At 38.2% G+C, this 23,583-nt stretch overlaps 1 protein-coding gene across 3 annotated transcripts in view; it reads left to right on the forward strand.

Annotated features, from left to right (window-relative positions):
- The window catches only part of LOC124589075 (phosphatidylinositol N-acetylglucosaminyltransferase subunit Q), a 103,394-nt gene extending 90,636 nt beyond the window's left edge, over positions 1-12,758 (forward strand). Inside the window, exons 8-9 of one of the 3 annotated variants that reach the window (XM_047131527.1) lie at positions 10,949-11,269; positions 12,437-12,758. The gene's annotated coding sequence lies outside the window, so the exon portion shown is untranslated. The remainder of the gene's footprint in view (positions 1-10,948; positions 11,270-12,436) is intronic. The other 2 variants (XM_047131526.1, XM_047131528.1) reach the window with 2 other exon arrangements.
- Positions 12,759-23,583: the final 10,825 nt, after the last annotated feature.

Raw genomic sequence — 23,583 nt, forward strand, 5'->3', positions numbered from 1 at the left:
ATTTATTCTAGAAAAAGCAGATAAGCAGTTGTTGGAATCCCACTTAGACAGTGAATGGACTTTATTTGGTTCCAGTATGATGGACATAGAGGAATTATGGGCAAAGTTTAAACTGATTGTAAATCAATCGCTGGAGACATATGTGCCGAGTAAGTGGATTAGGGGTGGAAAGGACCTTCTATGGTTCAATAATCAAAACTGGGAAATGCTGAGGAAACAGAGATTGTTGCACAATCAGTTCAAAAAAGAATTCATAGATATTGATGGGAAAAAATTAGCAGAATTTCAGGTGTCTGTAAGAAGACCAATGCGCCAAGCATACAACATCCAGTGTCATATCTCAGCAAACGATCTTGCCGACAACCTGAGAAAATTCTGGTCATATGCAAAATCACTAAGCTGGTTGAAAGCTTCTATCCTGTCACTTGTTGATTAGTCTGGGTTGGCAATAGAAGACAGCAAAAGGCAAGCTAAAGCTTTAAATTTCATGTTTAAGAAATCATTCATACAGGAGGATTGTACAAATTGCGAAGGTCCATGCTGATGAAATGCAGCTTCTTGCAGTAAGGCCCTGGTGCTGGTCAGATGACAACCTTGCAAAATTTCAAAAAGACTAATGTTTCCACGCTACTAATAGAAAGTCCATGTACTGTACAACAACTTTCTTTACTGTGCATGTATCAGTGTGTGAACATCAAATTACTCCATTAACAAAAACGAGATGTTCTCAAGTCAGATACGACATTGCTTGTGAACTAACTGAAACATTTTACAATCTTCCATTTATTCTTTGATTGTTGAGAAGCCCCTTGGCAAAGAACTTCTCCAGGAGGGTCCCATGGCACAGTGCACAGCATTGCTGACTCTGAGGAAGCACTGTATATTAATCAAGATGTCATAAGGCAACCTCACATCACTGCATGATGCTCCAAGTGTACCTTAAACATACAACAACATACAAAACATTTTACAATCTTCCATTTATTCTTTGATTGTTGAGAAGCCCCTTGGCAAAGAACTTCTCCAGGAGGGTCCCATGGCACAGTGCACAGCATTGCTGACTCTGAGGAAGCACAGTATATTAAGCAAGATGTCATAAGGCGACCTCACATTACTGCACGATGCTCCAAGTGTACCTTAAACATACAAATTCCCACCAAACAAAAATTGCATCATACTAAGATATCAACTATCAAACGCCAATTAAATGTTGGCCAAATCTCGTTCCAAAGACCTGCGCTTACTCAATCACACAATATTGATGAGGGTACAAAGGTTATCCAAGGGGTCATTTTTTTTAAATTATTAACAAAACTAATTCATTACATAAACAAAGATCCATGACTCAATGTCTCTTATTTGTCTCTTCTGTATACATGTAATCCTTTTCAACTAACCGTATGCGTTAAATGTGGCATTTACACCACAAATATAATAGTTCTTTTTGCACGATATGTTTAGACTTATATGTGGTAATTATGGAGTATCAATCAAATAGAGATTTGATTAATGGACCTCAAAGAAGTTCAGTAGTACATTGGATCTCAATTCTTAAATATTATTACTTGCCACTTTTTGAGATTCTAACTTATTGTCTGTAAATTAGTTTCTTAATTAGATTCAGCTTATTTAGGGATCATTACCATCACATCAATTCACTTCAGTGTACAACATTTCCAGTGGGTCAACTTTCACTGTTTCCAAGTGGCTAATCCTTTCTTATCCTCTCTGATAGTAGCTAAATATTTACATGTGTGTTCCCATATGAGAAAGAGTCTTGTTCTCTATACTTTTATTTCAGTTGTCAATACTAGAGAATAGTTTCTTCCCTTTGTAGGAGGAGGACCTTGTTTTCACCACCAGTTATATCCTAAGAACTAACTTACATTAAATTAATCAAGACTTTACTGACGCCTCCACTAACTCTGACAGTAGCATGATTTGACTGGAAATCTTTCGATCCAACTGGTGCCTGTGGATTATTATAAATCCTGCCCTCACTTAGTCATCCTGTTAGTGAACTGGTGGCGATGACTTCAGCAGGGTCTGAGCAGGTACATGGGGGCAGGGGTTTGTTAGTTATTGGGAGTTCCAACATTAGGTGTATTATGGAGCCTCTTAGGAAGATAGCATTCAGGGATGGAAAGGAAACCAATAAGTACTTGGTACATCTGCTGAGGGCCCTAATCCGAGATGTGGAGGCGGCCTTGCCTGCAGCTATCGAGCATGCAGGATGCAATTGTCTGCAAGTTGTTGTTCATATAGGCACCACTGATGCAAGTTTCATGGGTTCAGAGGCCCCCCTCAGGCTGCTAACCTCATGCACAGTGTGCAAGCAGAGCTTGCAATTTGTGTAATTGTTCCCAGAATTGACCGGGATCCTTTGATTTGGAGCTAAATGTAGGGTCTCAGCCAAAGGCTATGTCGACTTGGTGACAGTCTTGGCTGCAGATTTCTGAACCTGCAGTGTTGGATGAGGATTTGTAGGACTCCCTGTGATAGGTCAGGGATGCACTACACAAAGGAAGCAGATACTCAGATAGCAGTGTACTTGGGGAGCACACAAAGGAGTTTTTTAGGGTAGTTGGTAGTTTGAGGTACTCTGATGAACACTCGTCAGTTGATATTCAGATTGGGAAGTCAAATCATATTCAGGGTAAAGACACTTCAACTCTCAAAATTTTATCAGTAAATTGTTGAAGTTACTCATAACAGAGCTCCTGAATTTACTGCCCTCCAGGGAAGTTCTCCCACTCAAATTATGCTAGGGCCTGAGAACTGGCTCAAACCCAAAGTAGAAAGCTCCGAGATTAGCGAGTCATGAAACATTTATCACAAAGACAGATTAGAATGCTGTAGGAGGGGGACTGTTCATTGCAGTTATAAAAATTTTCTCTCTTTTGAAGTTGAAGCTGGGTGTGACAGTGAAGTTATCTGGTCGGGTATGACAGGTCTAGATGAAACCAAGTTAATTGTTGGATGTTTTTACTGGCCACCCATTTCCACTGTGATAGTTCTAGAGTCATTCAAAGAAAGTCTATGATCCAACTGGTGCCTGTGGATTATTATAAATCCTGCCCTCACTTAGTCATCCTGTTAGTGAACTGGTGGCGATGACTTCAGCAGGGTCTGAGCAGGTACATGGGGGCAGGGGTTTGTTAGTTATTGGGAGTTCCAACATTAGGTGTATTATGGAGCCTCTTAGGAAGATAGCATTCAGGGATGGAAAGGAAACCAATAAGTACTTGGTACATCTGCTGAGGGCCCTAATCCGAGATGTGGAGGCGGCCTTGCCTGCAGCTATCGAGCATGCAGGATGCAATTGTCTGCAAGTTGTTGTTCATATAGGCACCACTGATGCAAGTTTCATGGGTTCAGAGGCCCCCCTCAGGCTGCTAACCTCATGCACAGTGTGCAAGCAGAGCTTGCAATTTGTGTAATTGTTCCCAGAATTGACCGGGATCCTTTGATTTGGAGCTAAATGTAGGGTCTCAGCCAAAGGCTATGTCGACTTGGTGACAGTCTTGGCTGCAGATTTCTGAACCTGCAGTGTTGGATGAGGATTTGTAGGACTCCCTGTGATAGGTCAGGGATGCACTACACAAAGGAAGCAGATACTCAGATAGCAGTGTACTTGGGGAGCACACAAAGGAGTTTTTTAGGGTAGTTGGTAGTTTGAGGTACTCTGATGAACACTCGTCAGTTGATATTCAGATTGGGAAGTCAAATCATATTCAGGGTAAAGACACTTCAACTCTCAAAATTTTATCAGTAAATTGTTGAAGTTACTCATAACAGAGCTCCTGAATTTACTGCCCTCCAGGGAAGTTCTCCCACTCAAATTATGCTAGGGCCTGAGAACTGGCTCAAACCCAAAGTAGAAAGCTCCGAGATTAGCGAGTCATGAAACATTTATCACAAAGACAGATTAGAATGCTGTAGGAGGGGGACTGTTCATTGCAGTTATAAAAATTTTCTCTCTTTTGAAGTTGAAGCTGGGTGTGACAGTGAAGTTATCTGGTCGGGTATGACAGGTCTAGATGAAACCAAGTTAATTGTTGGATGTTTTTACTGGCCACCCATTTCCACTGTGATAGTTCTAGAGTCATTCAAAGAAAGTCTATGGTCAGTAGTGCATAAATACCCAGATCATGCAATACTAGTTGGAGGCAACTTCAAACCTACTGAGTATAGACTAGGATATCTATGGATTCATTTGCAGAGGGGCACAGACACAGTCTTGCAAAGTACATTTGAATATGTTTTCTAAAAACTGTATTGAGCAACTAGTTTGGCAGCTGACATGCTATGGAAATATCTTAGACCTTGTAGCTATGAACAGGCTGGACTTTCATCAGCAGCATCAGTATACAGACAGAGATTAATGATCATTATGTCATCGTAGTGACTATGGTTACAAAAGTTAATAAAACAGTCAAGAAGTTTAGGTGAATGTTTCTGCTGGAAAGAATGAGCAGATAAGCTGTTGTCAGCATCTCACTTAGAAAATGATTTACATCACTTAGTTCAAGTACGACAGGCATAGAGGAATTATACATAAAGTTTAAACAGATTGTAAATCGTGGTCTGGAGAACTATGTGACTAGTAAATGGACTGAGGACGGAAAAGACCCATCGTCGTTTAACAACAAAATTGGGAAAATACTGAGGAAGTGAAGGCTGTTGCACTTTCTGTACAAAAGATAATGCACAAAAGATAGCAGACAGGGTTTAGTAAAGATTTGTGCATCTGTGAATCTATGCACGAAGCATACAACTACCATTGTCATACCTTAGCAAAAGATCTGGCCGTGAACCGAGAAAATTCCGTTTCTATGTAAAATTGATAAGTGTGTCCAAGGATTCCACCCAGTCACTCATTGACTAGTTAGTGTGGCAGTTGAAGATGGCAAGATGGAAGCCAAAGTTTTAAATTTTGCATTCAAGAAATTGTTCACATATGAGAATTGTACAAACAAACTGTCATTTCGCCATCAAGCTAATTACTATTATGAACATGATAGTAATAAGCATCCATGGTGTAGAGAAACAATTGAAAGAATTGTAAACAAATAAGTCACCTGGTACTGATTCATTACCAATGCCATTTTACAAAGAGTGCTCTATGGTATTGGCCCTTTGCTTAACTTGAGTTGCGGAACAACAATTTGAGGCATGTGCCACAGAAATAACAACTAAATTCTATCCAATAATAGTGTTGGCTGTCTACAGGGCTCCTTCAGGTGACATAAAAACTTTTCTGCATTCAATGGAACTCCTTCTGTCATGGTTACTTTCAAAAGCGAAGGATATTGTAGTATTAGGTGATTTTAATATAAACTTTTTGACAGAAAATAAGAATAAAATAGACTTTGAGATTGTGATGAACTTACTCAATCTGACTTCAGTAATAAATTTCCCAACAAGAATTACATCCGAGTGCCAAACTATGATAGATAACGTTTTTTTAGATGTAAATAGACATCAGAACTATATTGTCAGGCAGGTTATAAGTGGGCTTTCAGATCATGATGGACAAATTCTCACTATTTATGACGTTAATCTGTTCAAAAAAGAATTTCCTCGATGGAAAGTCATAAGAGTAATTAATGAAAAGGCGAAAGGAACTTTCAACCACAGGTTGCAGCAAATGGATTGGTCTTTAGTATATAGCCATGATGATGTTGATACTAAATTTAACTGTTTTATAAATGAATTCTGTGCTCTTTTTGAAGAAATATTTCCCAAGAAATGGGTCAGAAACAGTGCTTCCAATTCTGTAAGCAAGCCTTGGATTACAAAAGGTATAAAACAGTCATGTAAAACCAAAAGGGAAACTTATGCTGCAATAAGATTCTGTAAAGATGTAGAAAAATGGGAACACTATAGAATATACTGTAAAATTTTGAAGAAACTAATACAGAAATCAAAAGCCCTTTATTATGAGAAGAAAATAGATAATTCTAATAATAAAATAAAAGCAATTTGGAGCATTGTAAAAAAAGAAACTGGAAGAGATGCAACAAGTAAACAAGATATAAATAATATCAGATATGAAGGTATCCTAATAGATAACCCCAAAAGGGTGGCTGAGATTTTTAATAAACACTTCCTATCAGTATCTCAACAGATTGGCTGCAAGCCCGATGTTGATGAAGCTGTAACTCTTTGTCAAGCTGTATATTCTAACACAATTTCAGAAATGCACCTTAATCCTGTCACTGTAGAAGAAATTCAAAAAATCATCATGTCTCTAAAAAGTACGAATTCTGCAGGGGTTGATAATATATCTAGTAACTTATTGAAATATTCTTGTGTGTGGATAAGGGACATTCTCTGTCATATTTTCAATGCTTCCCTTCAGAAAGGTGTTGTTCCCAGTAGACTTAAGTATGCCATTGTGAAGCCCCTGTACAAAAAGGAGGATAAAGCTGAACTAACTAACTATCGACCTATCTCTTTGCTGACAGCTTTCTCCAAAATTCTAGAAAAGCTAATACATGTAAGAATTACTGATCATCTCATGAAGAATGGAGTTCTCAGCAAAAGCCAGTTTGGCTTTCAAAAGGGCCGTTCAACAGAAGACGCAGTCTACGCACTTGCAAATGAAGTTCTAGAAACCCTTAATGAAAACATGCTAGCACTTGGTGTCTTCTGCGATTTATCCAAAGCGTTTGACTGTGTTGATCACCAGATTCTCTTGCAAAAAGCAAAATTAGTAGGAATAAGTGGTGTTGCAGGCAATTGGCTACAGTCGTACCTCCAAGACAGAAAACAAAAAGTTGTGTTGAATAGCTCGGGTGGAGTATGTGACACTTCCTCAGATTCTGAATGGAGTTCCATTACATGTGGAGTGCCCCAGGGCTCAATTCTTGGGCCACTATTATTCCTGATTTTTATAAATGATCTACCATCATGTACAAGCCTGCCGTGTAAATTTACATTATTTGCTGATGATACCACAATTTTTATGAGCAGTAGAACAGTCAACAATCTTGAGGAACTCAGTAATCACATACTCTCAGATATGGTTAATTGGTTCAAGGTGAATGGTCTCTCATTAAATTCCAGTAAGACCAGCTTTATTCAATTCTGTACAAAAACGGAAAAAGAGAGAGAGATAAGTGTGACATGTGGTAATCAACCAATAGTCAGAATGGAAACAACAAAATTTCTTGGAGTGCACATTGACAAGAAAATGAACTGGTCTTCACATATTATTGATCTCTGTAAGAGGCTTAGCTCTGCTACCTATGCTTTACGGGTTGTCACTACATGTGTTGAACCTAACACTGCAAAAGTGGCCTATTATGGCTATTTTCATTGTCTCATTGAGTACGGAATTATTTTTTGGGGCAACCAGCCATTAGCAAGGAAAGTGTTCATTGCACAGAAGCGAGCTTTAAGAATTATATGTAGATTGCGCCCAAGAGACTCTTGTAGAAATAGTTTTCGTAATCTTAAAATATACACAACTACATGCCAATATATTTTTTCTCTCATGTGTTTTGTTTGTAAAAATATAGATATATTTCAACCAAATAGTAATTATCATGAGCATAACACACGGAGGAAGAATGACATACACAGTGAACTCAGAAATTTGAGCTTGGCACAAAAGGGTGTCCATTACACTGGAGCAAAACTCTTCAATGCTCTTCCTCCCGAAATAAAGACAAAGATTCATAACAATAGCGAGTTTAAGAAAGCACTAAAAATATTTCTGCTAGAAAATGCTTTTTACAGTCTAGATGAATTTTTAACTAAATAAATTGGAATACTTTAATATTATATAATACAAGTTGACATAATGCCACTACGAATTTTATTTAACCTGAGATCTGTATCTGTGTGTGCTCCGTATCTGTTTTCTGTAGTGTTTTAATAATTCTAAGAAAATATGTATTTTCTTTTTCTATATTGCTGCCCAAAGAATTTACTGTATAAGTTTTTATATAATTATGTACTCAAATTTCTGTATATGCTATAAGATTATCAGACTGTATTTGTAAAAAACTGACTCGTTCCACGTCCTTGTGTATTCAACACAGTTGACCTATGGAACACGAAATAAATCAAATCAATCAAATCAAATCAAATCATGAATCTCTCACCCAGTGCAAAGCCCCAAGCAACTGAAAAAAGTGCAAGTTACTCATGTATACAAGAAAGATACAAGAACCTACCCACAAAATTGCAGACCAATATCCCTAACATCGGTCTGCTGCAGAATCCTTGAATATAGTCTCAGTTCAAATGGAATAAATTTCCTTGAGATCAAGACTCTTATGTTCATAAATCAGCATGATTTTTGCAAGCATCGCTTGTGCAAAACTCAGCTTACCCTTTTCTCACATGATATACTTTGAACTGTGGATGAAGGGCAAGAGGTAAATTCCATATTTCTAGATTTCAGAAAAGCATTTGACATGGTGCCCCACTGCAGACTGTTAATGAAGGTATGGATATACAGAATAGGTTCCCAGATATATGAGTGGGTTGAAGACTTCTGAAGTAATAGAACCCAGTATCTTGTCCTCTAAGGTGGGTGTTCATGAGAGACAAGGGTATTGCTGATGTATATTTTCTATATGCATAAATGATATGACAGACAGGGTAAGCAGCAGTCTGCAGTTGTTTGCTGATGGTGCTGCTGTGGTTTATGGGAAGGTGTTGTCATTGAGTGTCTATTGGAGGATACAAGATTACTTAGACAAATTTTCTGGTTGGTGTGACGTTTAGCAGCTAGCTCTAAATACAGAAAAAATGTAAATGAATTTGGATGAATAGAAAAATAAACCCATAACGTTTGGATACAGTGTTAGTAGTGTTCCATCTTGACATGGCCATGTCGGTTAAATATCTGAATGTAAATGTTGCAAAGAGAGTGAAACGGAATTAGCACGCAAGTATTGTGGTAGGAAGGCAAATGGTTGGCTTCATTTTATTGGGAGAATTTTCGGAAAGTGTGATTCACCTGTGAAGGAGACAACATATAGGACGTTAATGTGACCTATTCTTGAATACTGCTTGAGTGTTTGAAATCGACACCAGGCCTTATTAATGGAAGACACTGGAGCAATTCAGAGGTGGGGTGCTAGGTTTGTTACTGGTAGGTTCGAATAATGCGCTAGTGTTACGGAGATGCTTCAGGAACTCAAGTGAGAATTCCTAGAGGGAAGGCGATGATCATTTCGAGGAACACTGTTGACAAAATTTAGAGAACTGGCATCTGAAGCTGACCAGCAGAATAATTCTATTGCCACCGGAATAAATCTCATTTATGGTCCGTGAAGATAAGATTTGTGGAATTAGGGCTCATATGGAGGCATATAAACAGACGTTTTTCTTTTGCTCTGTTTCTGATTGGAAGAAGCAAGTAAATGACTAGTAGTGGTACCACGTACCCCCCCATCACATATTGTATAGTGACTTGCGGAGGATACATGTACATGTACATGTAGATGTAGATGTAAATGAAATCAGAACAGATTTAGAAAGTACCACTGATGTGAAATTCAGCTTGCCTTTTTCTCACATGATACACTACAAACCATGGATGGAGCACAACAGGCAGATTCCATATTCCTAGATTTCTGGAAGGCATGTGATGTGGTGCCCCACAGCAGACTGTTGAGAAATGTCTAAGCATACAGATTAGTTCCCAGATATGTGATTGCTTTTTAAGTAATAGAACACAATACATTGTCCTCGACATTGAGTGTTTTATCAGAGACAAGGGTATTGCCAGGTGTGCCCCAGGTGGCTTTTTGCTGATGATGCTTGGTGTATGGGAAGGTGTTGTTGAGTTACTGTAGGAGCATACAAGATGACTTAAGACAAAATTTGTTGTTCACTTGATGAATGGTAACTTCCTCTAAATGTAGGAAAATCTAATTTAATGTGGGTAAGTAGGAAAAACAATTATGTAACATTTGAATACAACATTAGCAGTGTGCTGCTTGACAAAGTCACATCAATTAGTCACATGGGGTAGTCATGCGGTCTGAGGCGCCTTGCCAAGGTTCGCCCGGCTCCCTCATCGGAGGTTCGAGTCCTCCCTCGGGCATGGGTGTGTGTGTGTTGTCCTTAGTGTAGGTTAGGTTAAGTAGTGTGTAAGCCTAGGGACCAAAGACCTCAGCAGTTTGGTCCCATAGGAGCTTACCACCACAGTCTCACATCGATTAAATATCTAGATGTCATCTTGCAAAGCAGTATGAAATGGAATGAGCTTATGGAGTAGGTAGTAGGAAAGGACATTAGTACAACCCGTTCCTTTTGAGTGTTTGGGATTCCCAGCACATCAGTGTAAAGGAAGATAATGAAGCTTTTCAGAGGCAAACTGCTAGATTCGTTACTGGTAGGTTCGATCAGCCCGCAAGTATTATGGAGGCCGGAGAACAATTCCACTGCCACCAACATACATTTCACAAAAGGGCCACAAAGATAAGTTGTGAGAAATTAGGTCTTATACTGAGGCTTTTAGATAGTCATTTTTCCCTTGCTCTATTTGCGAATGCAACAGGGAAGGAAACAAAATGACTAGTAGTGGTACCTGCTACCCTCTGCCATGCACCAAATGGTGACTTGTGCAGTATGTATGTAGATGTACTTCCTCCCTCATCCTTGTGTAATGTAGTGTTTTATTTTCCACACCTACATATGCTACATGAACTTGTGATCCTTGAAGTGACTGATCTCTCTTCCTCCCTCTCTTCCCTTGTCCCAACACATGCATACTTTCATAACTCATCTGTTCCTTTTCTCCTGCATTTCTGTATGTTTTTAATGTACTTGTGCATAGTTTCACACATTTATGCATGTTTTATGTGTTTGTGCATCTTTTTACCTGTCTCTGCATTTTTTTTTTTTTGCGTGTCTTTACATACTGAAATCCTCCTCCAATGGCATAACCATAAAAATTCCTTTCTCTGGACAATCTTTTCAGATTCCACCTGCCCCTGACCCTCACACATCTGGTACTGCAAAAACACATCTCCCTGGCACAGGCAACACAGAACAACCTCTGCCTCTCCACAAGATACTTTCCAGCACCTGGAAGAGCATCTCGGACACGACCTCTATAAGTTATTCAACCTGCTGATGTCTGGTCGGAGCTGCTGGTTTTAGCAGTCATTTGTGCGTGTGTGTTTGCTTGTGCGAATGTGTGTGTGTGTTTTCTTTTGCTGAAGAAGGCTTTGACCAAAAGCTGCAATGTGTAACAGTCTTTTAATTGTGCCTATCTGCAGCTCAGTGGATCATCTTTTTGGTGAGTAGCAATCAGTCCTTTTCCTAATATTGTTGATATTCTAACCTGGAGTTTCCATTGTTTGTTTTAACTTAACATATAGTGAGAAACTTTTGCAGCATAATGTTATCTATCTGTAGAAAGTTTGGTTGTAAGTGTCAGCTGAACAATTTCAGGCAGCTGCAGATGGAACACTGAATCTTCTATTCATGCAGCTGATGAAGTTATCCACTACATCACTGAAGCTATTTTAGAAGCAAGTTCATGCTCATTGATAACAGTGCTAGATGATGAAGTTTCTCGTAGCGTAGCCTAAAAGTTGATCTTAAATGATTTTTGATTAATGCTAATTTACTAAACCCTCTCTCACTTGGAAGTCACTGGTAGGGTAATGAAAATCCTGAGTGCAAAACAAAGTTCATAAAGCACAGCTTCTAACCTCAACTTATAAATTAAATCAAATTAATTATGCAAAAAAGAAATGGAAGCCCTTTGTTTTCTGTTGCCTTTGTCATATTGAAAAAAGTAGTTACACTCAGTGACTTAAACATTTGTAGTTCTTTGATAAGATTATCATTCAGGTCATCAGAATAAGTTTACATTAATTTCTCAATCGTATCACTTCCATCCAGTGTTGTATTTATTCTGATCAAAAGTGGCACAAATATCCTCATTTCTTCATACCAAGAACCCATCTGAGAAACAATCTTGTCTCTGACTATCTCAAAAACCTCTTTTTGAAACTGTTCTTCTTCAGTTTCATCTGGGAGTTTGTCACATTCTCTACTGCTGCCCACACCAGATTCATCAATGAAAGCTTTCCTTTTGCTTTCTTTCTTTTTTGAAAAAAAAAAAACTGTCTCATTCCCAATTTTAGTAACCTCTTTTAACTCTGATTAAGAATTCAAACCATAGAGCTATTACATTCTTATGTATGGTAATTATAAGATCTTCAACACTTTTCATTTCAGTATCAAGGGAAAAATCTTTTGGCTTCAGAATCAGACTTCATACTTTATATGATCCATTCAAGTGAATCAATGTTTCAAACTTGGAGAAATAATTGATTAACTCTTTATTTCTGCTATTCCAACACGAGACAAACTGTATTGACTTTTTGTGTATTTTAGAGCTTCTATTCTGGTAATTTTTCTGCTGTAAGTTTCACTTCCTTAATTTTTGTTTCAGAAAGGCCATGAAGAGACTGACTGCCAGTGCATTTTAATAATCCTTTCCATCACCATGGGCTGGCACAAAAGAAATTGTACAGCTGGTGCCGACAGCTGAAGAATATGCTGATTACTTCATTACTTCTTGTGGCATGCAATCCTATGAAGTTCAGAGTATGAACTGCACATGGAGAAAAAGCTACCATGGATAATGTCTCTAACTTTTTCTTGCACACTTTTTATTTGCCCTGCCATATTTGATCCATTATCAAAGCACTGACTACAACAGGGCTGTAAATCAGTTTCATTTTTATTAAATACAGCTATGATAGCATTACTAATTGCATCACAAGTCTTTTTCTGCAAATCAAAATATTCCAGAAACCTCTTATAAATTTCCCATTTATTTTCCTTCTTGTTAAAAAAAATACCTTAAAATCAGATCTAAGACACATCTGGAGTAACATCACAAAAACGTGAAAAAAAAAAAAAAACAGAGCTTTCTACCTTTCTTCTTAGATTGTCTTAGATATATTGTCCCCACACACAGGTAAAAGCTCATTCAGTGCTCTTTGAGATAAATAGTGAGCTATCTTTTCGTATTTTTTTTTAACATAAATTGTATATTCTCTAAAAAACGGTCATTTTTAGTCAAAAACTCAGTTAAGCCCAAGAAGTTACCATTATCTGGGTCTCTTAACTAGTGGCTACTTCCCCTGAAAGACAACTTTCATGCGACTACAAAGATAGTAACATACAAAAATTCTTTTTTACAGCTCACATAAAAAGTCTGAAAGTCTGTTTCAGCAACAGTTTCTGGAACATGGAATGCTACCGACTAGGCTTTGTTCATAACATCTCAATGCTAATTTCTAAGCAACATTCTTGTGAGCAGGAAGAATAGAGTATAGCTCTTTCCAAGTTGTGTGTGTGCAACAGAATTTTTCTGGCTGTCACTCCACAATAACCAATCGTACAATGGAAACTCCACATAGGAATACCAACAATGTAGGAAAAGATAAATTGCTACTTACCATAAACAAGACACATTAAGTTGCAGACAGGCACAATTAAACGACACTTACACAAAGCTTTTGGGCACAGCCTTCATCAGCAAAAGAGAAACAGAGAAGTACATCATTCATACATACAGGCTAGCACACCTCACAAACACACGACTGCCAAGAGCTGCTGGTGGTCATATGTGCGTGAAGTGCGCTGAGCAAGTGTGTGTGAATGGTGTGTGATTCTCAGTGTCTCTTTTGTTGATAAAGGCTGTGGCCCAAAGCTTTGTGTAAGTGTCTTTTAATTGTGCCTGTCTGTAACTTCTTGTGTCTTCTTTACAGTAAGTAGCAATTTATCTTTTCCTAAATTGCTGACACACTAACCAGGCTCTTTCTTATTTCACATTTGTTGTTAGAGCATTTGGAATGCAAGTGATGCTTGGTAAATTTTCTACTTCGTTTGTCTATACAGTACTGACCTGTTAAAGGTCAGTATTTGAAATGGCCATTCTAACAATTTTATCTCTATTGCTCTTATTAAATGGATGTGGCCATTGCCCAGGATCACTTAGATTCCAGTCACAGTCACTACATTCTAAGGGTTACTTACATTCAGTACTGGACTAGCTGTTGGCAAAAAGTAGCTACCTATTGGTTTTCTTAATCTTCTCTTGGTCTTTCACAAATTTTTCATTGCATTTAAATTTTCTGATCAGTTCTGTACATCAGATTTATGGGCATGAACCCACTTTATCGTGGAAATAAATAATTAAAATACCTACAAAAATATTTTACATGAATAAGGGAAGTTTTAAATAACAGTGAAAGTAAGAGTAATACATTGTTTTTTTTTTTAATTCTGTAATTTATTTCAGATTAAAAGCAATATAAAGAAAATTGCCTGATAGATTCAGATACCTGCAGTAATTGCACGAGCATATAAGCCTAACTTTTCCAAAACCAACAGCTTGCATACTGCCTTACTCCTAATGCTAACTGAATAAATGAAAATAAGCTTGCAGTTAAAACTGAAACACACCATGTGTACAACACTAGCTCTCTGACAATAGAGCCAAGTGCGAAAACAATGGTTGTCAGTATTGTTGCCAACACCACTTTTATGAAAATAGCAAAGCCACAATGCTATAGTCTCTAAATTCCTGTTGGCTTATTATCAATGGAATAAACACTAGTCTTGTCACAAAAGCAGTTTTAGACAGTTGCTCAATCCATATTTAAATAATATTTAATCTCTAGAAATGTTATGATTGTTTGTCGCTGACAAATTTGCCAATGCTACATGTGGAGATTTATCATTTAATTGGCATTAGTAGTGTTCAGTCATTGCCACAGGCGATTATCAATATGTATTGTAAAACTGATTTCAACATTTAGACAGCTATAGCTTGTCCAGCCACTGATTTCAGTTGCCTGAGACTGCAGTCATGTGTGTGAGTTGGGTTTGCGTGTGTGTGTGTGTGTGTGTGTGTCTATTGTTGACGAAGGCCAGTGGCCGAAAGCTTAAATTGTTAGAGTCTTTTTGTTGTGCCTATCTGCGACTAAGCATCTCCGCTATATTGTGAGTAGCAACTTTCCTTCTCATAATATTGTTACAGTCCATCCTGGATTTTCCATTGTTTGAAAATATGAGAGAAGATATACTATATATAAAAACAAAGCTGCTTGCTGCTTGTGTCTGTATGTGTGGATGGATATGTGCGTGTGTGCGAGTGTATACCTGTCCTTTTTTCCCCCTAAGGTAAGTCTTTCCGCTCCCGGGATTGGAATGACTCCTTACCCTCTCCCTTAAAACCCACTTCCTTTCGTCTTCCCCCCTCCTTCCCTCTTTCCTGATGAGGCAACAGTTTGTTGCGAAAGCTTGAATTTTGTGTGTATGTTTGTGTTTGTTTGTGTGTCTATCGACCTGCCAGCGCTTTCGTTCGGTAAGTCACCTCATCTTTGTTTTTATATATAATTTTTCCCACGTGGAATGTTTCCTTCTATTATAGAGAAGATATACTGTTGGAAAAGCCTTGATTTCATAAAAATATTTCAGACTGAAATGCCAAAAAAATAATAACCTATTCCATGAGAGACGTTTTGTCAATAAATAGCACCTGGCATATAGGGAGAGAGAGCTGGCTAAAGATGAGGTTGGCTTAGAGGAGACATGAGTAGAAATCGGCTGTGAGGAAGTAAGCCCATTTGTGCCAAGGTGTCTGTAGTTCTGAGGGACCTTTATCACGAAGTCTAAATCACTGACACCATGAGTATGAAATAATTGTTTAGGACACAAGCTGCACACATGGTTTATGCATCGGCATATGGGTCAAGGTTCAGTCTTCATATGAGAGGTAATCATTCAGTTAAGGATGTTGTAGATGGCAATGTAGAAGTGATAATCTGGCAAAAAATGTTGTATTGAATTTTTGAGTAATTTTAAACAATTCTGACGTATTGCACTAGAAATTTACTGAAGAACTCAAATAATATTTTTTGGACTAGGATCTGCCTGGTTTAACTCTTTCGTTGCCACGTTTGTCCTAGCAGTGCATCTGCCTTGGCAGCATGGTGTGCCTCACACCAGTCTCACATATATTTATTATTTCTGTCACACAGTGTACAGTGTGCCCACTGCACTAAATGATTATTGCCTGACAGAAACAAGTCTTTACACTCAAGGAAAAGGTTATATTTCATCACTTCTTTTGGGTATGGTACAGTTCAAAAGATGCATACCTTGTGGCTTTGATATTGGGGAAGGCTGTGACATTTATTGAATGGAACGAACCTACATTTGTGGGGCGGGTCAATATCACACTATAGCCAAAAGTTTACACATTGTATTTTCTATCAACTGCTAAAGAACACTAAAAGCTAACTCCAAGATAAAATCTATAGATAGCATATTTATCTGCTAACGTCACATTTTCTGACACTTTGTCACAACAAATTGCACTAAAAGATGTAGTTTTGCAGAGGCGTTTAATGCTGTGAATGATACCTTCACTGCATTCTTAATGTTTTTCATATTTTTAGTTCACCTAACATGTTTAATGTTTCATGTGTGCTCGATACGCAGCATTTATGAGGTCGCACGACGAAAGAGTGATGTTTCTGTGATGTCACGTGTCTTGTTCTGTGATTTTTGGATGAATAAATAAACGCTGAATTGTGATCAAATCAAGCAGTGATGAAGAAAATGATCTTCATTGGCCCATATTACCCAGCATTTTCACACATTGGTACAAACTCTCTCCTGAGAAATAGAGCTCTTATATACAAATAATGTCAGATATTACAGAACATGTTTCTATTAAATTAATAAAAAATTTCCACAAACGTTTCGAAAATGTGAAGGTGAATAAAAGAAATTTGGAGACCGCAGGAAGCGAACCCATGAACTTCCACATAACTCCCGGTTCTTGACTATACTGCCATAACCTCTCTGATATGTCATTAACTGACATTTTATTACAAAAAACTGTACCAAGAACATGTTTATAAATACTTGTACAAAACCAATCAAGTATGGGCTTCAATAAAACCCAATATGGTGTCTCTCAAGTTCTATTTGTGATGTACGTGTGATGAAGGACAGGCAGGCTGAAGCGATTAAGCCTTCGGGAGGCGCATAAGAGCTGTACTCTTGTAGAAGTCATGCCCCCAAACCTCTGCTACATACGGCTAAACCAGCATTGCAAGCACACACAATATCAACAGTTCCAAAAATATTGACTGTTGTTATGTAAATTTATGTGGAAAATAATTAAGATCCATCCTGATAATTTAAATTCTGTAATACATTATTGAGAAGTGTGTTTCAATATATACATTGTTGGGGGAAAAATTCACAACACCAAGGAGTGATGCCACTTAAAGAGAAGTTGGTAGGCATGTTTATACAGTTGAAACATGATGTCCATTCATATTTTGCACCAGTTGCATAAGAGTTTCACTTTTAGTGCCACTATGAGGATGCAAATCAGGTTTGCTTTAAATGCATGCTGTAACAGTAGTGAGTGTTAGTTACCTTTGAGATTGGACATGCTGAGTTGATGTTAGTCAAGAATGCTTTGGAGGTGACAAAGATGTCATTATCAACACCTCACTGAGTTTTAATGAGGTCACATAACAGAGCTATGAGAAACTGCATGCAGGGATGTGGCTGTTGTGCATGATTGTTGGCAGTGGTGGTCACTAGAATGTACAGTCGCAAGAAGATTGGGCTCTCATGGCCACGCGGCACTACGGAGAGGGAAGACCATTCTGTTCGGCATGTGGCTATGGCACATCATACAGCATCTGCAGCATTCGCACCACAGTGACACAAATTGGTTACCTCAAGGACAGCTCTCCACCCGACGTCCTGTATCGTGCATTCCACTGACCCCAAACCATCGCCATTTGCGACTTCAGTGGAGTCAAGTGAGGGTTAATTGTACAGCAGGATGGCGGTCTGTTGTGTTTTTTGACGAAACCTGGTTCTGCCTGATGAAATCTGGTTCTGCCTCAGTGCCAGTGATGGCTGTGTGTTGTTTAGAGGGCCAGTTGAGGACCTGCAGCCAACCTGTGTGCATGCAAGACACACAGGAACTACATCTGGAGTTATGGTATGGGGTGCGATTTCATATGACAGCAGGAGCACTCTTGTGGTTATCCCATACACCCTAACTGCAATTTGTACATCAGTCTAGTGATTTGACATGTTGTGCTGCCATTCAGGAACAACATTCTCAGGGGTGTTTTCCTACGGGATAACACTTGCCCAAATACTGCTGTTGTAAACCCAACATACTCTACAGTGTGTCGACATGTTGCCTTGGCCTGCTCAGTCACCAGATCTGTCTCCAGTTGAGTACATATGGGATGTCATCGGATGACAACTCCAGTGTCATCCACAAACATCATTAACTGTCCATGTATTGATCAACCAAGTCCAACAGGCATGGAACTCCCACAACCTGACATCCTGCATCTGTACAATACAAGACATACATCTTTGCATACTTACATTCAACATTCTGGCTGGTACACCGATTGTTAATGTACCAGCATTTCACATTTGGAATGGCTTAACTTGCAGTTACATTAACCTGTGATCTTGTAACGTTAATCAATTAAATATGTTACCTAGACAAATGTCATTTCCAGAATTTCATTACTCTACATTATTATTATTATTTTATTTATTTATTTTTGGTGTAGTAATTTTTTTTCCATCAGTGTATTTTGGGGTGGCTCTGACTCAGAACCTTTAACTAGGAACAGCATTTGGTTCAAAACGAGGAACAACACGCAATCACACATCAAATTGTTTATTGTAAATTACACATCTTCTCACAAGACTGTTTTCTTTTTCAGTTGATTAAATGCCTTTTGGAAACTGCCTTCCTCAGTTTGCAGAGGGCTTTTCTGTTTTCAATAAGTGGCCTCCTGGTTTTGTTCTTCCTTAGTGATGTTACTCTAAAATTTCATGAACAGCTCGCATGCTATCTGTCCAAAAAATTTCAAGACTGTATTAGCAGAAAAAAATAGAGAAAAGTTAAATGGTTTTAATGCTTCAGATCTCCTACATACTTACCCCCCTCCTCTCTCTCTCTCTCTCTCTCTCTCTCTCTCACACACACACACACACACACACACACGTGTATAATGTATGTAACTGTCAGAAAGGTCCTTCTTTGGGAGGATGGTCAGTTCAACTCGTGCCTCACATCTGCAGCTTCTTTGATTTGGCAAACCATCAGACATCCATTCTACACTGTCATAGGTTCATAGTTTATGGTTTCCTGTATACATGTGACTGAAGAAAGTGGATTGATTTCTATCACTCTTTCTGGTGTGTTCATGACTTCTAATTCTGAAATTTCTCCATTTCTGTTATATAAATTTTATCTCACTCTTGATGTTTGATTTTGTATATACCTGAATTTGTGTGGACTGATAATTTTGTTTACCCTGAGTGAACCTGTGCTTTTAGATTCCCTTTGGTTCAGCAGGCTATTCTAAGTCCTGTATTTTTCAGTAATGCATTTAATTTGTTGGATATATTTCCTGTGTATGATGTAGATATGTATAAGATTTTCTGTATTACTGGTGAAACTATGGGACCTCAAGAATACAAATTGTATCCCTAAGGGGCCCCATTATGTCCCTAACATTGAAACTCCCAGCTACCAGTAATCCTACCCTCTGTGAATTCCCAGATCTTGCAGGCCAAGAGGCTTCCTCTGATACAGGACAAGTGACTGCACCTGGCTCAGCTACACATAGTGTCTGAAACTTGTTTGTCAGGTGAACCAGTGAGGCCTTTTGATCCCCACCCCACCACCACCACCACCACCACTACCGGACAGACTTTCGATGTGCGCTCCACCTTGAGACAATGTCTAGCTCGATCTAGGGTCACTTTGAAACCAGTCATTAAAAAAAAGGTGCATATTGGAGATAAAATAATAACAAAAGATAATGAACTGTCCTGAAATGGTCTTTGCTTGTTTTCTTCTTTTAGCTTTATTTCGTATTTGTTGGGAAACAACAAAATTTTTACACTGGTGAATACAGTGCTACTCTGATTTAAGGTTTTTTTGACATTATCTTTAGGTTTTGCATTCAATTTGATAATTATAAAATCTACAGTACACTGATTTCAAATCTGTAGCATGCGAGAACTGTGCATTGCATTCTACCAGTGTCACAGTGAGTGTGGAGTCAAGAGAGCTCATTCAGAATAAACATTTTTTATTCAGAATGACTTCTGTACAATAGATCAATGTCGGCATCCTGATGGCCTGTGGTATCAAGGATGCTGCGTGCAACAATTGCTGTGGGGGTAAGAACAACAGTCGCTGTGGGAGTAAAAACCATCTATCCATCACAGTTCTAGAGACGTGATGTCAACCGAGATGTGTGAAGAAATGTCGCACCATGCATGAAGTTTTAACACATTTATTCTTTACTACACTCCTGAATTAGTCAACTTATGTAAATCCCTTACATGTGGCAGCACTTTTGACAGCTTTCAACAGTAAAGCACAAACAGCTGAAGGCAAAAGTAGTCTATGTCTGTAGAGCTCTGAAGAGGTGTTGCCATAAAAGCATTTACAAAATCACATTGTAGATACGCGAAGCAGATGCATCCAGTGTACAGAAATTGTCCGGGATATGATGCTAAAAAACCCAGTTCATTTTTTGTTTCTGTTTCTAATAGAAAATTGGCAAAATGAATATCCAGACAACGACAGCTTTATTGTGAAGTTTAAGTTGGAGTACAGCACTGGGAACCTTTTGACCACCATCCTGAAGAGTTCAGCTTCTCCCTTCTAGACATAAACATGGTCACTACCAGGAAACAAAACATTTCATCCACACATTTCCTTGTGAAAATTTCCCAGGATATTTCAGTTATCTGTTAGTGTAAAGTTCACATCTGAATTTGATGAATCAAAACTGTGAATCAGAGACCACAGCTCCTTTTTCTGCCACTTTTTCTTTGGAAAGCAAGTGCAAGAAACATGAACAATAATTTTCTCAGCCTACAGATGATAAATGGCCACGTTAATCATAACAAAAAACAAAACAAAAAAATTAAATTAATCCTGTCACTATTCATAAGTAATTTCTTATTTCAACATTTGACAATCTGCACTTGCACATCTTCAAACTGCTTTGTAACACACCCTTGCAATGTAATCCACTAAGTGTGAAAGGCAACTAAGAAAGCTTCTTGTGACATCTATTAGTGGTATTAATGAAGTTATTTGTACGACTAACAACAACATGAAGGACTGTATGTTTTGTTGTTTATTCACATTGTGATGAAATATTGAAATCTATATCCCACATTCGCACTATTAGTGGTATTGACTTCTGCCTCATGTGTTCACTGTGGTGACAAAATTCATGGGATACCTTGTAATTGGTGTCGAATTCTTTCACCTGGCATAGTGCAGCAACTCACTATAGCATGGACTCAACGTGTCGCTGAAGTCCCCTGCAGAAATAATGAGCTATGCTGCCCCTATAGTTGTCCATAACTACGAAAGTGTTGCTGGTGCAGGACTTTTTGGAAGAACTGATCTCTTGGTTATGTCCCATAAATGTTACATGGAATTCATGTCATGGCTAAATCATTTGCTCAAACTGTCCAGAAAGTTCTACAAACGCATTGCAAACAATTGTGGCCCAGTGACATGGCACTCTGTCATCTGTAAAAAATTCTATTGTTGTTTTGGAACATAAAGTCCATGAATGGCTGCAAATGATCCCCAAGTAACCAGAGGACCCAGTCCATTTCAAGTAAACACAATCCACCACCAGCTTGCTTGGGGCCTTGTTAACAACCTGGGTCCATGGCTTCATGGTGTCTGCACCACACTCGAACCATACTATCAGCTCTTACCAACTGAAATCAGGACTTATCTGATCAGGCCACAGTTTTCCAGTCACCAGGGGTCCAACTGATATGGTCACGAGCCCATGAGAGGCACTGCAGATGATGTGCTGTAAGCAAAAGCACTTGGGTCGATTATCTGCTGCTGTAGCCTATTAATGCCAAATTTTCTTGCACTGTCTTAACAGGTACATTTTTCGTATGTTCCACTGTGGTTATTTCATGCAGTATTGGTTGCCTGTTAGCAATGACGACTCTGGGCAAACGCCTGCTCTTGGTCATTGAGTGAAGGCTGTTGGCCACTTTGTCCGCAGTGACAGGTAATGTCTGAAATTTGGTATTCTTGGTACACCTTTGACACTGTGAATCTCGGATTATCGAATTCTCTAATGATTTCCAAAATGGAATGTTCCATTTGTCTAGCTCCAACCACCCTTCCGTGTTCAAAGTCTGCTAATTCCATTTGTGTAGTGATAATCACATTGGAAACCTTTCCACATTAAACACCCGAGTACAAATGACTACTACTCCAATGCACTGCTCTTTTATACCTTGTGTACACAATACTACTGCCATCCATAAATATGCATGTTGCTATCTCATGACTTGTCACCTCAGTGTATGTCACAGGCAGTTAAAAGGTTAAACATTACTACTCATTGCCTGTTGGTATGCTAATTCTAGCATTTGCTCTTCGTATTTTACAGTATTCAACTGAGCTAAGATTTGTTTGATGAAATTAGTCAAAACTGGTTTCCTCTATCAAAAGTGTATGCAGGCTATCTGCTGAATTCCAGTAACTTCTATTACTTCCTCTGTGTGCAATTTTATTATAACATTAATATTCAGATGTATATAAAATCAACTGCCCCTTTAAAAAATTACAGGTAGCCGGAGCAGACTGACTGCCCTGTAAGGAGAATTGCAGTGGCTGGAAATTCAGAATTTTTGCACTGTGAAAATTTGGCATGGGAAGCAAAAATAAGTTGCAGTTCTTACTGAGTAAGGCTACCAATAGAATCCTTTTAATCTGTAGCTATTACAATGAAAGGAACCCACAAGACAAGGTTCAGAGACTCTTGTTTTAGGTTAATGTAAAGGGAAAAAACAAAGGTTTGCTTCAAATCAATCATCTTTAATGAGAATAACAGTACAGCCTACAAATGAATATGGAGTAATGGCCACTTGTGTAAGCGTACTGCTTTGCTGTAGTGATGATCAATCACTGTAATTTAAAAAGCTAATTCGTCAGTTAAAAAAGAAACATGTCCAGCAAATGCAGAAGTAATTGTATCTAAATAAACAGCAAAAATCACATAAATATTAAAACATTACACTCTGAATAGGAAAAGAAACAAAAATTAATATCCAAACTCAAGAGATTTTTTTAAAAAGATAAAGCAAGCATGTTTAATTTTTAGACAGCACTATAGTTGCAATACAAGTACATTTAAAATATTTGTTTGCAGTGATTTATTATAAGTTTCCTTGGCTGAATTTGTACTTTCACTATTGTAGACACTTTCCTCTCCCCCCCCCCCCCCCCCCCCCCCAAATATGGTTTATTACCCTCCATTTGCATGGGATGTTATCTGATTATATCCTGATTTAATTTTTTGAGAGGGTCAATCCTTACCTTTCAAAAATATCACATAAGATTATCTGTGATCTTCAAAATTTATCACAAAATTACAACTGCCAGAGCTGCAATGTTGTTCACTTTATTTATTTCATATTTTTAATTTTTTTTTTTTTTTTTAATTTTTG

This window comes from Schistocerca americana, chromosome 2, assembly GCF_021461395.2.
Source record: "Schistocerca americana isolate TAMUIC-IGC-003095 chromosome 2, iqSchAmer2.1, whole genome shotgun sequence".
Taxonomy (NCBI): Eukaryota; Metazoa; Arthropoda; class Insecta; order Orthoptera; family Acrididae; genus Schistocerca; species Schistocerca americana.